Source organism: Hipposideros armiger, unplaced genomic scaffold (genome assembly GCF_001890085.2).
Source record: "Hipposideros armiger isolate ML-2016 unplaced genomic scaffold, ASM189008v1 scaffold_3, whole genome shotgun sequence".
In the NCBI taxonomy this organism is placed as follows: Eukaryota; Metazoa; Chordata; class Mammalia; order Chiroptera; family Hipposideridae; genus Hipposideros; species Hipposideros armiger.
Window position 1 is genome coordinate 3,329,198 of NW_017731353.1, and position 18,226 is coordinate 3,347,423.

Below are 18,226 nucleotides of genomic sequence, written 5' to 3' on the forward strand. Positions count from 1 at the left end.
CAGCTCCTCTCCCACTCCCTTAGCCTCCAGGGCGCCTCTGCATGCAGCACCCAGCCTCCTCCCTTCCCCATCGCAGCCCTGGGGGGTCCCAGCTGGGGGGAAGCCCATGCGTTTGGTTCCCCCCCTTTCTGTAGGGACAGGAGGCTCCAGGCCCTCTGGCTGCCTGCTCCCGCCTGGCTGGTGGAGATGAGAGCCGGCTGCAGAGCTGGGAGCCAAGCAGCAGCACACAGAACAAACAGAATTTTTTTTTGCAACTAGAGGGGGAAGCACAGAGCTAAAAATAAAACGAAAAGATCAGTATCTGTCAGTCTGACAGCTGATTGGCTGCTCGGAGATGCATATAATTACCAGCAACTGGCGCTGGGTAGGCGAAGCCGGGAGAAACTGCTGAGACGAGGTTAGGATTTAACCTTTAAATTCTGGAGCCACCGGAAACCGAGGGGAGGACGACAGGCGTCGGTGCTAATGGGGGTGGGCGGTGGGCCGCCGAGTCCGGGGCAGGTCCGGGGGGGCTCCTCCGGGAAGGCCCTGGGAGCCCTCCGCCCTGACTGCCCCCCCCATCAGACTGGGAGTGCATCTGATTGGGCGGCCAGGAGGCGGTGGTCCTTCTTCCCGCCCAGGTTGGGGGTGGTGTCTTCCGGGAAGTCGGGGTCTCGAGAGTGAGTGAAGGGGCTTCCTAGGCTGCTGCTCCCCTGCCCACTGGCCTCCTGGCAAGGCCCACTCCTGTCCCCACCCACATCCCTCCACCTTTCCCTGCCCGGTGTCCGTTTTCCAACCCATCCCAGCTCTCCTTCCTTCACTGGGAATCACTCAGATGCTGGCTTTTCCCCGCCCCACCCGGGAAAGGCATCTTGGCACCTCAGACTTGTTCTAGGTCCCTAGAGATTGAGAATAAAGGCAGGCCTGGAGGGATGTTGTGGTCTCACTGAACCTCAGTTTCTTCATCTGTAAAGTGGGGGAGATGATAATAGGTCCACCTGACCATTTGGCTGATGCTAGGGGTGCATTGGGCCCAGTCTTGTGTCTTGATTCTCTCACCTGAGCCAGCAGTCAGGAGATGCAGCCTCTAGTCTTAGCCAGGAACTGTCACTTGGCTTTCTCTCTTTGAACTGGTCTCCCCATCTGTGAATTGGGAGTAAGAGCTCCTGCTCTCTGACCCAGGGGGTGGGGTGCCAGGTGAGACAGTGTAGGTGACAGTGCTCCATAAATGGCACCTATTGGGAGAGGTGGGAGAAAACTTCTTGTAGCTCCTTGAACCCACCACTTTCTCCCGTCCAGGCCTTCGCCTAAGCTGTGGCCTCTGCCTGGAACTCCTTTCCTTCCTCGCTCTCCAGCCCTTCCCTTCAGTGCCTCTTCCTCTGGGAAGCCCTCCCTGACACCCCAGCAGGTTCTCTCCTGCCGCCGCCCCCTGGTGTCTCACCTCATAATCAGACCCTGATTATCTGCCTCACACACAGGACGTGAGCCCTGTGAGAGCAGGAACCACACACCTGGCCAGGGCCGGGCCTGAGCCCCTCAGGAAGTGAGACAGTCAGATCCCTGATATGGGGCCTGTGGCCTTGGGAGCCAGAAGGAGGCAGAACCACGCTGCCCAGGCTTCAGGCAAACAGCAGCCTCGGTTGGGGAACCATCTTTCCCCAGTGCATCAGCAGAGCGGACCCCGAGTGCCTGGGGAACACCGGGCCCTGCCCGCTGAGCAGGTGACACTCGGGGAAGTTGCCCAGGTGTGCCTCCTGTGGAAGAGGGAGAATGCCACCTTGATGCCACGGTCCTAGCCCTAGCTGCTCCCTTCTCAGAAAGTTACAGAGCTTCGCTGCCTGTCCTGGCCGTCTCCCTGTGCTAAGACCTAGAAAGTGATTGTGAGGAGCTGCACCACGATATCTCGTTGGAAGCAATGTTGTTGTTATCCACGTTTTGCAGATGAGGAAACTGAGGCACAGAAGGGTAACCAACATGACAAAGCCTGGATCCAGCCAGTCCCGTGACTCCTGAGGCCAGGCCCAGCAGCCCCTGCCTCTCTGAGGCGGATAAAAGGGAGTTGTTTCTAGAGCTGTTGCCGTGAGACCTTCAGGCAGATAAATTGTCACAGAGTCTTGAGAATGCTTTTGTGTGTGGTGTGCAAAGGATGTCCCGTTTGGGGTCTCTTGGAGAGACCAGGAAGATTTAAACTGCTTTCCTGTGATTTGGGGATGTCAGACTGGTGTTTCTTTTGCATGTGACATGGTTATGAGACCAGGCTCCCAGGCAGCCCAGTTCTATTCAGGTTACAGTCATGACAATAGCAACAGCAGTAAAAGCCGTTTTCTCAGACTGAGCGTTCACCATGTGCTCAATGCTGGGCTCAGCCTCGACTTGGGTGCACACTCTGAGCCCTCCCCACCAGCCTGAGATAGAAATTATTCTCATCCCTGTCTTATTTCCATATAGCTGGTATCTGAATCTGTTAGTCTCCACATTCACTGTCTTCTGTTAGTGAGCTGGGTGAAGGTCCCATTCTGGGCTCTCCCATTCATTTCTGAGTCCCCAGCAACCAGCACCAGCTCCACAAAGAGCAGCTGGACAATACAACTTTGCTGGACATACTTCAGATAAAGAGACTGAGGGTCAGAGAGGTCACACGGCTTGCCAAGAGGGAACCCCTGGTTTCTGTGGCTCTAGAGCCCAGATTCTAATCACCACCTCATACAGCTACTTGAGAGACCCTCTCTGAGATGCCCCCGCTCAAGAAAGCCACAGAGCATGAATCCCCTTACCCTCACTCCCACGCACCGTTCTCAGGCCTGTACGAAAACCGAGGAATCTCCTAAACTGAACCTGCCTCCTCCCTACCTTATCCTTCCTTACTAGGACTCGGATGGAAGTTGGCCAGAGTTGGCTGGGTCTTGGGGAAGTTGCACTCTTCTGGAGTTGCCCAGCTGTTTTGTGTGACCTGATTCCAATTTTCCTTCCTTGTCACATTGGTTCCCATTCAGAGAAGTCTTTGAAATGGATATACTTTACTGTGTGACTTCCGATTCGGTTAATTCATCTGTGCGGTTGATCACTGTTTCTCATCTCGGTGATGGGGCCCCTGGTTCTGGGGGTTTACGCAAATGTCTGAGAGAGGCTGGGGTTATGAAGCTGAGACACTGATGGTTTAGAGCTTGACTTGACCACTCTGTGACCTTGGGAACCTCATTTGACCTCTCTGAGCCTTGGCTTCCTCATCTGTATAATGGGGACATGTAGGGAAAGTATCCATCCTGATGCCTGGTAGTAGGTGGGGAGAAAGAGGTCAACCTTCCTCTTTTAAAAAAATCCCATTTCCCACAAATAATATATGATTCTTATCCTTATACATTGAGAAATATTTGCTTTAAAAAAATCTGAACACCGATTAGTACTTGAGTGCCTGCTGCGTGCCCAGCATTGCGTTTGGCCCCTGGAAAGCTGGATGGTGAGACCCCACTCCATCGGGGTGTGTCCAGTGCAAAACTCACCTGCTCAGGCCATCCTTACACAACCCCAGAGGTGCAAGGGACTAGGGGCGCCATTTCCCAGGTGAGGAAAATGAGGCACAGAGAGGGGGAGCGGCTTGCTTAGGGTTCCACAGTGATAAACTGATGAGCCTGTCTTTGGATGGGTGCTGTTCTGCTGATGAACAAATTGGGGTCTGCTTCCAGCATGGGCTGGGGAGATACATCGCCTGGACTTTGGGTCTTGACTACAGGGTACCAGGCGAGCTGTCAGGGCACAAACGTGCACCATAGGTGGTCCTTGCCCTGCATCTCTTAGGAGGAGGGGACACATGGACAGACCAGTGAAAAGTGGCAAAACAGGGGGCACCCAAGGCTGCATAACTGACCCATCCCATAAAGAATTGCTGGAAAGACCCCCACAGGACCTTGCTTTATAAAAGTCCCCTAGTTGGTGCATCAACATCAGAGTTGTAGGCCCTTTGCTGTGGCTGATGGATGGGTGGTGCCTTTTTTTATACTCACAGTGGACTCCTCTTGGGTTATATTTGAAACACAGTTGGCTTGTCCTTCACTGTGCTGTTCTGGTCCATGGTCATGAGGCCTCTGGCCCGGGGTTTCCAGCTCCTGCTCCTCAGACACATGAGAATCATTTTTAGAAAGAAATTGTGTCCCTCCCCCCCACACCCAGCCCTGTGCCCAAAGGTGACTTCAAGTCCTGGATGGAAGGATGCCTTTCGGTCGCCATGAGCTCTGGGGTCTCCACGACCAACGAGGTGTCTCTGGATGGAGGAAGAGCGCCCAGGCAAGGGGCTGCGAGGTGAAGCTGTCAATGGATTGCAAGCCCCCGACAGGCATCGGAATTCAGAGTCCTGGCCATTGACCTCTGAGCTCTCCAAACCAGCACCTCCAAGGCCTCAAACCTCCCGAGGGTGTAGGGTAGAGGAAGGAGGAGTGGCGAGGAGAGCTCTGCCTACAAGGAGCAAGAGAGGCGCCACCATGGCTCACATGCGCACGCAGCCACACCAGAGGCGGGAAGGAAGGTGCGGAGCTGAGTAGAAGCCGCACGGAGAGGCCCACACCCGTCTTGTTGCAGGTTTCTACAAGAAATTCAAGTTTGTCTGTGGCTGGTTTCCTCCAGGCTCCCCTGAAAACCTGCAAACAACAGCCCACACGTTGTCCTCAAGGTCAGCTTTCATGGAGAATGTGGCATGAGGGGTACCTGGTGAAGACCAGGGATGTGGGCACAGCCGGCCCCTCGTGTCTTTGCCTCCCAGGGCAGCCTGTGGCGGCTCAGGCCAGCCACCCCACGGGGCTGCCTCTGCAACCCCAGCACCAGTGGGGCTGGGTGGGGGTGGGGAAACACTTGCTCTGTTTTAAAGAAAATATAAGAAAGCAGGTGCCACCGCTGAAAAATAATTGAGACAAATGCCCTCCCTTTAGTAACTCAAGTTTCTAAATGAATTCCTCTCCACATTCCCACCAGAAAAGGCCCTCCTGCTGTTATTGGCCCCAAGGCCCTTGTTTGCCCAACGAGCAAACTATATCTGTTGAGTAATATAATCTTTCCCATTTGAGGTTAATCAGGGGCAACTGTGACGCATGCTCAGCTCCTACCAGCCCGGAGAGTCTGAAGAGGCACAGTAGGTTGATAGACTCCCACCCAAAGCAAAGGAGCATGATACCGTATGTAGGCTGTGGTGGCCTGGCTCTCAGTAAAGGTGCAGTGACCGTCAGGGACTTCAAGATGCTATAAATAGCATGGAGCCTCCCAGACAACCTTGGAGGGCCCCTCAGGGAACTCCAGACTGGGAACCCCTGGGGTAAACCAGTTGGGATGGAGGTGCAGCTATTTGACAATCCCTGCAGCCACCCCCATTTCCCCATAAAGGAAGTCCTGGTCACGCCAGCAGGGTGTCCTGTCTGGGGAGATCTCAGTGGCTGTGGGTCAGCCTGACTCTGGCCCATTTACCACTGTGTGACATGGGGTCACATGTCACACTGCCTCTCTCTGAATCTCTGGGTCCCCCTGGGGTGTGAGCTCTCTGTAAGGGCTGGGTGTCTTTACTGTTGTCACTGCTTCTTGTTCAGGTCTCCTGCCTTCTCACTCTGCCATGCCCTGATCATCTCACTGGATTTCTGTGATAAAAGGGTGATGCAAAGGTATAGGGAACACACGAAACCCCTCTGAGCAGCAGACTGTGGTGGGACAGAGAACCTGGAAGGGGAGTGAGGCGAGCAGGCGTGGCCGCCCATTACAGGGCAGGCTGAGGGTACTTTGAGATTGTAGTCCTGGAGTGCCTCTGAGCACTCCCCACCTTTACCATGCCTCGAATCACCTGGGGGTCTTGTTTAAATGCAGATTCTGATGCAGAGGCCTAGGTAGGAGCTCCCAGGTGAGGCAGATGCTGGGCCAGCCTCTGAGTAGCGAGGGGTCCACACCAGGCCCTCTGGTCTGAGGCAGGAGGGCAGGCCACGTGGTGTCTGGAAGTGATGGCTCCGGGCTGGCCCCGAGAGCCCCCAGAATGTCCACGTCGGGAACCATGAAGCAACGTGAGGGTGAAGTTATGTTTTTAACCAAAGAAAAGGCCTCTGCTTCCTATCGAGTAGAAAGATCTCTGTTCCCACCCCCATGCAGCCCCAAGGGCCCGAAAGAATGCGGTTTTCTGAGCACAACCTTCTCTTGCTGAAGGGGGTAGATTCGCTCTTAAAAAGTTGCCTGTAAAATGAATTTTTCTATGTCAAATGCTGTATTCCAGTGGTTCATGTTTTAGGATGATGGCTGCATTCCCACTGAGAAATACCAAGTTCTGAGGCATTGGCATGGGAGACGAGGGGTGGGGAGTTCAAGGGTATAGCGTGGCCCATAAGGCCCATGAGATCTGGAGCTAGAGTTTGGGAACCAAAACCTGAATCCCAAATGGGTCCCCCAATGGACTGAGGTCCATGGCCAGACACTGGCCCAGAGCCCTGACCAGTACCACTGATTGTAAGAGTGATGGGACCAGAGGGGACCCAGGGCAAAGCAGTCCCTTCAATGAACAAGGAAGCCAGAGAGACCATCAGTCATGGTTGGCCGGCTATCTTGCCTTTATATAAAGTCCCACGGGCTACACTCTGAATATCAGGCTGGGAGTGGTTTTGTTTTTATACCGGGCACAATCATTTAATGTGATTTAAGTGTAAGGAGCCTGCTGCTGTGACAGTTTGGCTGTTATTCTCAGAGGGCTCTGAAGCTATGATGCTGATGAAGACTGCTGAGAAGTGTTGAGTTAGGACAGTGCTGGGTTTCCCGGCCCAGAGGGGTCTGCCCTGGGAATCTTGAATAAGAGACCAACGTTCACAGTCTGCGCATATTAGATGGACCTTCGCTTTCCTGAGCATATTCTGGGATCAGTATTCCAAGGAACACACTTTGGGAACCCAGTTAATGAAAGACCCTCGGAACCAGACAGTCGCTCTGGTTCCTGTAACCTCATTAGTAATTAGTTACCTGCATAACAAATCACCCCAAATGTAGTGGCTTAAAACAATAAGCATCTATTGGGTTGCTGGAAAAGTCATGACGCACTTTTGCAACGAAAACCATAGAAAAAATACGTCACGACTTTTCCGACAAGCCCAATATTATCTCACAGTTTCTGTGGGAAAGGAATTCAGAAGTGGCATAACTGGCTGGTTCCAGCCTGCGGTCTCTTTTGAGGTGGCAGTCAAGCTGTCCGTCAGCTGGGGCTACAGCCGCCGCATGGCCTGACTCAGGCTGGAGGACAGACTTCTAAGAAGGCGCACTCACACGGTTGGCAAGACAGTGCTGGCTGTTGGTAGGAGGCCTCGGTTCCTTGCCATAAGGGCTTCTCATGTAGGGCTGCTTGAGTTTCTTCACAATATGGTGGCTGTCTTCCCTGAGAGGGAGTGAAGCAAGAGAATAAGACGGAAGGCGCAGTGTCTTTTATGACCTAGCCTTAGGCAGCACATGTGGTCATTTCCTCCGGGTCCTATTGGTCATACAGGGCAGGCCTAGTCTTCGTGGGAAAGGCCTACAGAGACCTGAATACCAGGAGGTGGGAATTGTTTGCAGACCGTCTTGCTGGCTGACTACCACGGTAACCATCAGTTCAGTACAAGAAGGACAGATCACTTGCCTCCTTTACACAGTGGGTTTCTTATCATTTAGTGCCAGTTAGTAACTTTGAGAAGTAAACCTGCTAACCTGTGATATGAAGGGCAGGGGAGGAGATCAGGAATTTATCAGCCAAGCCCTAGGGAACAGTGGGAAGAAAAATAACCCAGCCCCGTTTGTGGAGCGCTCACCTGTGCCCAGTGCCTCATGAGCATCATGGCGCTGTGCCATCCCTGTCCCCAAGCAGTAGGTTCCACCAAAATTTCCAAGTTACTCATGGCTATGACACGCATACAGTGAGATGTGTGTGTGTGTGTGTGTGTGTGTGTGTGTGTGTGTGTGTGTGTGTGATGACCGCTACAGCAACACAGGCTGCTCTGCCTTCTGCAAATTCAGAGACAAAATCAGTGACTCGGGTGAACCCATGTGGGGAAGATTGGAGTGGAGAGTAAACAGGATGGATAAATGCCAAAGATAAACAAATAATAAATAGGTGAGATCAAATATTTATCTTGTGTCCGTTAACAAGACGAGGCGTCAGGGTGAGCCAGGGGACTCTGGTTTACTGGAGCTTATCACTGTGAGAACTGGTCACATCTCCAGGCGGGGAAGCAGTGAGGCCTCTGCAGTGAGAGTGTGTGCCTGGGTGCCCGAGACACCTGCACCCAGGCCTGCCCGTGTCTGCCATTAGCAGTGTGATTCAGGCAAGTGACTTCATGGTCTTCAGTTTTCCGTCTGTAAAATGGAGTGATTGTGGCAAACTCTTCTGGTTGTGATGAGGATTCAGAGAGACCATCCCTCGCCCAGCCTGAGGGTTCTGGAATGCTTTACCATGGCAACGCTGATGGGAAGTCACCGAGGTGGTGGCCCCCAGGTTAAAAAAATGCTTAGAGAAACACCGTTGCCTGGAACTGGGTGCATGTGCAGGCACAGAGCCCGCCTAGCCCCTTCCTGTCCTGTCCAGCAAGATTTCAACACAGGGAGCGTCCTGGGCGTGTTTTCCATTGGGAAGTCCCAACCCACCAAGCAGGACTTGGGGAGCTCTGGCTAAATTTGCTGTACCAACAAACAGACCAGGCATAGAAAAACTGAGAAAACAGAAGGCAGGCTCAGGTTCTTGATCCTACAGCCTGGGCCAGGGCTGATGGAAATGGTCTTTGAGTTAGGCTGGCCTAGGAGCACCTGCCTCCATCTCTCAGGGCTGTGTGACTCTGGGCAAGTGCCTCTACGTCCCTGGGCCTCAGTTTCCCCAGCCCTGGGCTGGGCTTCCTCCGGGTCCTCAGTCTTTTCTGAGGAGCCTGGGGCTGGCCAGGAGGACACGGAACCTGTACACGGGGCGGGTCTAAGACCACCTCTTCCTCTCCGATCTGGGCACCTGTGTTTCATCTCTTTGGTATGTTGGTGTTCTGAGTAATACTTCATTAAGAAAAAAAAGGTGGAGGCGGAGAGGGAGAAGGAGAAGAAAAGGAAACGTATCCACAGCAAAACCCATACAGTCTAGACGTTTCGCACCAACCAACTGGCTCATTCCTTCAAGCTCTAAGGGAAGCAGAGCTGGGTTTAGTGACGGCCTGTTTCCAAATGGTTCTTAGTTTTCGGGACTTGAACCTCTGTTTCTTTGGGCCTCTGCTGCCTGAAGTGGCCTGAGGCTTATGAGAGGTGGGGAAAGGAAGGGGGCTTTGGTTGTGGAGGGCATAACCTTGGCACGCTGACCTCCTCTCTGGACACGTGCTGTGGGCATCTCGCAATCATGCTTCTTGGCCCCCACTGTGCCTGAGGCATATGCATGGTGGCTGGTCCAGTGCTGCCACCCCTGCCTCCCGTGGAAACCTGGACCAGCCGCTGCTGCCTCTGGGTCCCTGTTTCATCTGTGCAGTGAGGAGGCTGTGGGCCTGGATGACTGCTCAGCCCCTCCCAGCTTCGACACTCTAATTGCTGCATTTATTGAGCTCCAGCTGTCTGTAGAGTGGTGTCTAGGGTGTGGGAGGGGAGGGCCCCTTTCTGGGAGGAGGAGCCAGCCTGAGCCTGCTGCCTCCAGCTGGCCTGGGGATGGCAGGGCTCAGAGTGCCACACCCCCCACACACACCCCAGGAGAACCCAGTGCCAGGCCCAGCTGCCAGGCTGCCATTCGAAATGTCTCCTGTTGGTGGCACTTTGGCGTGGTTCAGGTGTTCTGGTCTTAGCATATATTGGTTTGTAAGTGAAAACGTGCTAGTTCCCTCTCTCCGTTAAGGTTCTGTTTTTCACTCCAGTAAATCTCAGTGCCTAGAGCTGGACTTGACCATGTCATTCCCCAGGTAAAATTCTGCCATGGCTTCTCACTGCCCTTAGAAGATAGTCCAAGCCCGCCAGTGGTCCCAAGGCCTTCTGGGGCTTGGCACAGACCAAGCTTTCCCACCTGGGGGATCTCCACCCCTCACCCGCTCTCCTCCAGAAACACAGGTTGGAATGTTCCAATCTCTCTCTTCTGTCTGAAGCCTCACGCTTGCTGCATCCTTCACCTGGAACACTCTCCCTCTCTTCTTTCTCATGGCTCACTAAATGTCACTTTCTCCAGGAAGCCCTCCCTGCCTAATTGAGCCACTTTTGTTCACCCTCTGGCTTACCCTGTACTTCTCCTTTGTAGCACTCCTCATTGTAATAATCTGAAAATGCCTCTTTATCTGCCTCCCCCCACTCCCCCCCCCACCCCAGCATGGACCCCGTGAGAACCTCCCGGTTGGATTTTCATGCCTGGTGCCAGGCGCAGTGCCCAGCACCCCGGGGGAGCTCTGGAAATGTCTGCTGAGTGAATCCATGGCTAGAGACTGTGAGCCTGACATACAGCCTGTTGATCCAGGTTGATAACCTGGGGCCAGCCAGGGCTGCCAGGGATTCACCTGACCCGGGCGCTCAGAGCCTGGGAACCCTGGCACCGCTGCCCAGCCCCATCTTCCTGCCTGAAGGCTCTGCCTGGAAGGAGGGAAGGGGTTAAGTGTTTCTGGCGGCCTCGTGCTGTGTCTGCGGCAGTTCCCCCTTCCGGGGCTGCAGCAACCGAGGTTGGCCAGGAATGTTTGCAATGCAGAGCTAGGAGGGAGGGTGGGCTGGTGGAAGTGGGGGCCTGTGGAGGCTGGCCGGGCCAGGCTCCCCAGTTGAGCAATCGCCCAGGCCCAGCCGGTTCCTGTAACTCCTGCCCCTCCCGCCTTCTCCCCCGCCCTGCTGGCTTCCTCCACCCGCCTGCCTGCCTGCCTGCCGGGCAGTGGTGGGGGAGGGGGGGGCTGTACTCTGGGGCCAGCAGAGGAAGATGGAAGCCAGGGGTAAAAGGGAGGGGCTTCCAATGAGAGACAGAGAAGGAGTGCAGTCAACTCAGCCACCTTGGCCCAGAGAGGGTGGGGCTTTTGCCCAAGGTCACACAGCAAGGCACCACTGAACTGGGCCACACCTTTTTTGTTCCCAGGGCACCAGACAGCAAGTCTACAGAGCAGGGAGGTCATGTTGCCACTCAAGTGGGAAGCTCTGAATCTCAGGGCACCCTCTCCCTCCAGCCCTGGCCTGGTTCTTCACTCAGGCCCTAGGGTCTCAGAGAGGATGGCAACTCTCATCGGGCTGGATGCAGCACCCCCATTGCCTCCCAGCACTGCCTACTGCCCAGCCTGTCTTGGGAATACTGGTCACCTCCATTCCTTGCCTCCAGGAGCATGGAGTGAATGGGTAAAGGCCAAGCTTGACTTGTTCTCCAAAGTCCCATTTCCTTCTTTCTTCAAGGGAGGACCTTCACGGGTGTCAAATATATTCGTTTGAACTCAGGTACAAAAGGATTTCTTTCTCCACAAGCACACACCTTTGGGGGAGCAGAGTTCCCTGACACTGCAGATGAGCTCAGTCTGCTGACACAATTTACAAGTGACCTCTGGGCCAGAGGCTTCTGCAGTCGTTCAGACCCAATTTGAATCCCAGCTCCACCACCTTCAAGCTTCGTGGTGTGGCACCTCTTTTTGGGCCTCAGTTTCCTCATCTAGAAAGCAGAGCTCAGAGAGGCAGCAGGTGAAGCAGGCAGCACCGGTCTGGCTCTGCCGACGCTGTGGGTCACTTGCCTTTCCTGGAACCACAGACATTCGGTCCATTTTGGGGCTTGTCAGAGTGTCCGTCCCATCCAGGCCCTGGGTTTTGCCTAACCTGCCAGGTGATGATGGGCTCAGCAGCTCTCAGAGGTGCCACTTTGGCCACATCTGGCTGGAGTCAGCAGTGGAGTTCCTGGGGCCCCACATCTCTGGAGGGTGGGGTAGATGATCTGTGTGAGCTAGACGGTCCGGTGAGAATCAACACCCCATTTACAGGTAAGGGGGTTCATGGGACAAATGGCTTGCCCCAGGAGAGGGATTTTAATCTACCCGTTGCTCTGCCACTGTTTATTGAGTCCTTACTGTGTGTCAGACAGTGACTGACTTACTTTAATCCAACATACCTAAGAGGGAGGTATCCATTCTTTTAGGAAACAGAGAAATTGATTCACTTGCCCAAGGTCACACAGCGTGTATGAAATAGAGCCAGATTTTGAACCCAGGCCACCTGCCTCCAGAGCCTGTGCTCTTGGCCAGTCTCCTTCACACCTGGCTTGGGATCCAGGCTCTGTATGGAGGGGCTGGGCCTCCTTGGGTTGGTGGCTTAAGCCCCAGAACCACAAAGTGAGGGGAAAATCTCCAGCACCCACTGGGGGTGGGGGTGGGGGTGGGGACACTGTGCTAAGCAATCACTATCACCAGGTGAGGGGAGCTCAGAGGGGCCCAGCCTCTCACTCCAGGGCACACAGCCCGCTGAGCCAGGACTCACGCCCAGGGTGATGATGGCTCCCTGTCGGTGGCTCCACCGAGGCCATGGCTGGGAAGGACCCCCACAGCTGGCTGGGCTCCGGGACAGATGGACAGATGATGGCTGCCTGCTCCCAGGGCCTGCGGGCTGTGCTGCTTCACCACCTCCTCCTGAGCAGGTTTCCTTTAAGAAACCAGAAGATTGATTTCCTGGCCGGCTCTGCGCCGAGGAGCCCGTCCAAATGGTTTGCATGTCTGCATTTTTTACTGCTCCGTTTAATATGTATGCAAATGCAGGCCGGCTGCGCCCGCCGCGCCGCACAGTCACACGCGGCGCCCCATTAAAGCGGCCGTCCGGGCGCGCGCCTCATTCGAGGCGACGGGCTCGGCGGCCTGATAGATGGGGTGCGGGGACGGAGACAAATGACGGGCTTTTGTAATTTCTTTCTCCCTTTTTTGGGGGGGGAGGGAAGGGGGACTCAAGACTGGAAACAGCAAAGGAGATTTAAATATATGCAAAATTGTTTGTGGGTTTTGGGGAGGGGGGGTGTAGAAACCTGAACTGGGAGGAGAGGATTCAGTGTTTTCCTCCGTGGGAGTCGGGCTGGAGGCTGGAGGAGGAGCCAGAGCCCCCACAGTCACCTTCTGGCGGAGAGAGCCGCTTTGCTCCTGATAAGCAGGCGCGGTCCTATGGGAAGCTCGGCTTCAGCCTCAGAGAAAAGGAAAATGCTGCTTATTTTCAGCCAGGTTTGCCAGGGAGGCCACTGACTGCAAGTGTTCCCCATCCCACCCCCCACTTTCTTTTCTTGGACTTATAGGGCTTATAATTTGATAAGTATGATGTCATTTAACTCTCACCTGAGCCCTATGAGGTGCCTCACACCCATTATACAGATGGGGAAACTGAGGCTCCCAGGAGCTAAGTCTCTTGGGGAAGGTTGCGGGGGGGGGGGCAGGGGGTAGTAGGGACTCTCAGAGCCTTTTCCTTGACCCCCACAGCCCTCAGCCATCTCTTGCTCTGTAGAGTTTGCTCCCAGCTATGGCTGGTGGAGGCAGGTGTGGACCCCCATCACAACTCATGCTCTCGGTCCTACCCACCCCCACCTACCTGCCCCCACCTGCCGGGTAACACCATGTCAGACTGAGCCTGAGGACTGAATCCCAAATTTTCAAAATATTGTGTAAGCCTAAAATTTGAGGTGTGAGTTTTAAAGGAATTTTTCCTCATTGCTCAGGATTTTAGGTGACATGTGGCAGTTTGGGGGCAGCCTGGAGGGTCGTGTGACGATGGGAACATTTCACAGAGGAGGCTCCAGCCTAAAGAGAGGGCCGTCCTGGAACAGACGGCTCAGACCCCCTAAAGAACCGGAGTTCTACATTTCTGTGTGTGTGTGTGTGTGTGTGTGTGTGTGTGTGTGTGTGTGTGTGTGTACATGTCCGCGTGTCGGTGTATATGTGTGAGTCATTGTGAGTGTGTCAGTGTTTATCTGTGTGCCAGCGTCTGTGTGTTGGTGTGAGGGTGGGATTCTGTGTGTCCGTGTGTGTGTGTGTGTGTGTTGGTGTGACAGCCGCTGAGAACTCTTGTCCTCAGTTGGCGAGCAGCTGGGGTGCGGAGTGCAGATTTCCCTGTGGGTTCCATCTCCCTGAGGGTCGGGCCTCCCTTCTCAGGGACAGCCTCTGGCCTCTGTCCCCCCAGCTGGCATCTGCTCCCCTTTCTAGCGAAAGCCCCTGTCATTTCAGCTGCAGAATGGGAGTAGGACACCTCACCAGGCAGCTGTGAGGAGGGGAGGATCCCCAAAGGCTGAGGCATCCTGAAAGTAAATGAGGACCTCCATTGTCGGGGGATGGAGTGTAGCCTGCCTGATGGGTAAGCCTGGGGTTTCTGGGAGGGAAACCAGGGGTGCACACAACTGTCTCAGAGAAGCAATCCGTGTGTGGGCGTGCTCGCACGCATGAGTGTGACAACCTGGATTTTCATGTGTCGATTCACTTAAAATGGGGAAATGGCTGTCCTCACTCAAACATCTTCAGGACGTAGGGGAGGTCCTTTTCTGTCTGACGTGAGCTTCTCTGGGGGTAGACTGGGCTCTGGGGGCTGCTGTTTCAGAAATGGCCCTCCTGACCCCTGGCCAGTGGGGAGCATCTGTGCACTGTCATCAGTCACGTGAAGACAAACCTGAGGAGATGCCCGAGGGGTTCCTGAGCCCTGGTGGGGGTGTAGGACGTGTGTGTGTGTGTGTGTGTGTGTGCTTGAGACAGTGTGGGCGAGAGTGAGGGTGTGTGTGAGAGACCGAGGGGTGCACACATGAGTGACTGAGAGGGTGTGTGCCAGGACAGTGGAGGGGGACATGAAGAAGGAGGCTGTGCCACATTCATCTCTGAGTTGCCTTCACAAAGAATCAGAATTGGGTGCAATCTCTGGGATCTTGTGTTCCCTGCCTCCCTGCTCAGGAGATGGCAGCAGGGGCCCCCCACCTCATTGCCTCCATAACCTTGTCCTTGACCCTCCCTTCCCCTCATCTCTCTGCAAATCCCATAGCTCCACAATCCCACTGTTCTACCTGGGAAACCCCACCCAAAAACCCAAACCCACCCTCCCTCCAGCAGCCAGGATGGGCCCTGGAACCGCCACCTCCAAGAGCCCGATTCCCACTGCAGCCTGGAAAGTTCCTTCTGACCTTGCCCCCACCCTTCCTCCCTCTCCCACTCTTCTTCCTCTCTCAAGTCCACCAGCCCTGGGGTCCCATGAGCCATCTCTACTGGAGTTTCCCGCTAGCCATGCTCACGGCCCACCCCTCACCCTCAGGAGTCCTCCCTGACCACCTCCCACTCCCTTCCCTGCCTACTTCCTCCCTTGTCCTGCCACCTCTCACATCCCATCTAGCTCCCTGTGTGTTTCATTTGTCCACTCTCCTCCACCCCACAGGAATGTGAGCCCCATGAGAACCTAGAATGTGGGGGTGCTCAGTCAATTTCTGATGTCTGTGAGTGTCTTGGGCTCTGCCCCCAGGTCAAGCTCCTTCTCCCAGGTGCAGGTCCTCGCTGTGGACAGGGCTCATTCACCCAGGCCCAACCAGATAGTGACCCCGAGTCCTAACTCTTGCCTCCATTCCCCTATGTCTTGAGACAGTCCACCCTTCTTCCAGGCCTCCTCAAAGTGGTACCTTCTCTGGGCTGCCCCCCCCCCCACATCCCAGCACCAGCAGCGCTAACAGTATCATCACCTGTAGCCTATTTGCATCGCCGTGTCAAGAAAGTTCTTTCACTAAGAACCATTTTGAATGGACATCAACACGGCCCTTCTCTGAAGGGCCCCTCTGAAGCATCCTGTAAAGGCAGCCTCACCACCCAGAGGCCCAAAGCCCAGAGAACCAAGGGTGAGGAGCCTGGGGAGGGGGTGGAGCCCTGGGTCTCCCCCCAGAAGGAATTACTGTGTTTGTGGAACTGCTTGCTCAGCACCCTTCCTTCGCGAGGCCCTCCCCAAACCGGCCCAGCACACAGTAGTCCCTCAGCAAGTTATCTGTTGAAATAGACAAGCGAGAGGATGGAGGAATCAATGAGTGCATGGGCTCTGGCAAAGCATCTCTGGGCCTCCTGCCCCATGGCCCCCTTGGCGTCCGCACCCTCACTCCCCATCTGGTTGGGGGGCTGCTGTGTGTGGACCAGCTGAGTCAGGCCCTAACCCCGGGCAAGGGGCCACCGTGGTTCTTGCTGATTCTGCTGACGGGGCTGAAAATGTTCTGCACCTCCCTCCGCAACCCGCCATTACTCATGGTTGGCACTCATCCCCAAGCAAGGGGGGACCCGCGGAGCAGCCGAAGCCTCCTGTGTGTTTGGAGGAAGGGGTGGCCGGAGGCTGGGCTGGGAGGAGGCACAGCAGGAATTGTGAGCAGCTGTTCCGAGTGCAGTAACCACATTTTTCTGAGCTGAAAAATTAGGACACAGGATGTAGCTGAGGGTTTTCTCAGAGTTGTTCATTTAACGAGTAGAAAAATCTTACAAAGGCATGAAAGTTAAAGCATATTTAGTTATGTAGGTGATGGGTTGTCTTCGTTGAAAAGAATCTGAGTTTCCGAAATCGGGGAAATTCTGGAAATTAATGATTTGATGTGACTAATATTTGGGGAGCACCTGGGTCAACCCAGTCCTTTGTGCTTGCGCTCTAATGGGGAGCAAAACAGGCGTGACCCTGGCCTCGGAGAGCTCACGTGGGGAGGCTGACATTCCTCACATAATTTCACAATTCAGTGCTTTGAGCAGCCTTGACAAGCACTATGGGGGATTTACAGTTCCCATGTGGACAGGGGGCGGTGGGGGGGGTGTCCAGGAGGACTTCTCTGAAGATGTAATGTTTGAGGCGAGACAGGGGCTTTTAGGAGTTAACTGTTGAAAGGATGGGGATGGAGGGGTGGGGAAAGCACATTTCGGGCAGGAGAAAGGGCATATGCAAAGGGCCTGTGGCAGAAAGACGCGCTGGGTATTTGAAGGAAAGGAGGGCAGTCCAGGTGGCTGGGATGTGATGAGTGAGCAGAGCAGAAGCCTGGAGATGCTGGCAGGGGCCCGTCCAGGCAGTGCCCACCGGGCCATAAGAGTGTGGTGGACTTTCTCCTGCGGGCGATGGGGAGCCATGGGCTGTCTGATCGTACATCTGGATGTTGATAATGTTGGTAATTATAGAAGTGTTTGGTGAGTGCTTACTATGTGCCAAGCACCATTTCAGCCATTTTACAGATAAGAAAAGTGAGGGCTGGGAGGGGAAGTGACTTATCCAAGGTCACACAGCTGGCAAATGACAAACGAAAGTCAGACTGAGCCTGTCTGGCTCCAAAGTCCCTGCTCTTGTCCCACACACAAATCTACCCTTATCTGGACATGGAAGGCCAAGGGACATGCAGGTGACCCCCACTCCTGCCTTGCTATGGTTCTGCCTCCTCTCTGTTCTGCGTCCCAGGCCTGGGTGGGGACTCTAGGTCACAGGGTCAGCCGGGGCTGGAAAGACCCAGCTCAGTTCCTGCCCAGGCCCAGCAGGGGAAGTAGGGGTTGCAACATCAGGCTGAAATTCTAGAGAAGCTGGGACCCCAGCCAGGGTGGGGCCTTCACCCCAGCCTGTTCACTAGGGCACAGGTCACACTGCAGCCCCAGGAACGCAGCTCACTCACCTATTTGGGAGTCGAGGGCTTTGAGATGCGGCTGCATTATTCCAGCCGTGAGGCAGCACCCCGGCCCCTTGCTTCCTCCGGTAGAAACGGGTCCAGATGATGGCACTACTATGGACTCAGCAGTGGCTTTAAAAAGTCCTTGTTCCCCCAGCGATCATTAGAGAAATGCAACTCAAGACCACCTCACACCTGTCAGGATGGCTACTACAAAAAAGCAGAAAACAACAAGTGCTGACAGGGATGTGGAGACGCTGGAAACTCGTGCACTGTGTGGGAACGTAAAACGGTGCAGATGCTGTGGAAAACAGTATGATGGTTCCTCAAAATTTTAAAATAGAATTACCATATGATCCAGTAATTCCGCTTCTGGGTACAAACCCCAAAGAATTGAAAGCAGGGTCTCGGATATTTGTACACCCATCACTGCAGCATTACTCACAATGGCCAAAAGGTGGAAGCAACCCAAGTGTCCATCAACAGAGAAAAGGATAAACAAAATGTGGTGTATCCATACAATGGAATATCATTCAGCCTTAAAAAGGAAGGAAATTCTGACACCTGCTTCAGTACGGCTAAACCTTGAGGGCATTATGCTGAGCCAGACACAGAAGGACAAATATTGTCTGACTCCACTGATATTAGGTACCTAGAATGGGCAAATTTATAGAGACAGAAGATAGAATGATGTCTGCTGAGGCCTAGCAG

General features: G+C 54.5%; 1 long non-coding RNA gene across 1 annotated transcript; it reads left to right on the top strand.

Moving 5' to 3' along the window:
- Positions 1–321: 321 nt before the first annotated feature.
- On the top strand, positions 322–2,097 carry LOC109380458 (uncharacterized). The gene is made up of 2 exons (XR_002123480.1): positions 322–397; positions 1,921–2,097. It is a non-coding gene; the product is annotated as an uncharacterized LOC109380458 (long non-coding RNA).
- The last annotated feature ends 16,129 nt before the right edge of the window (positions 2,098–18,226 follow it).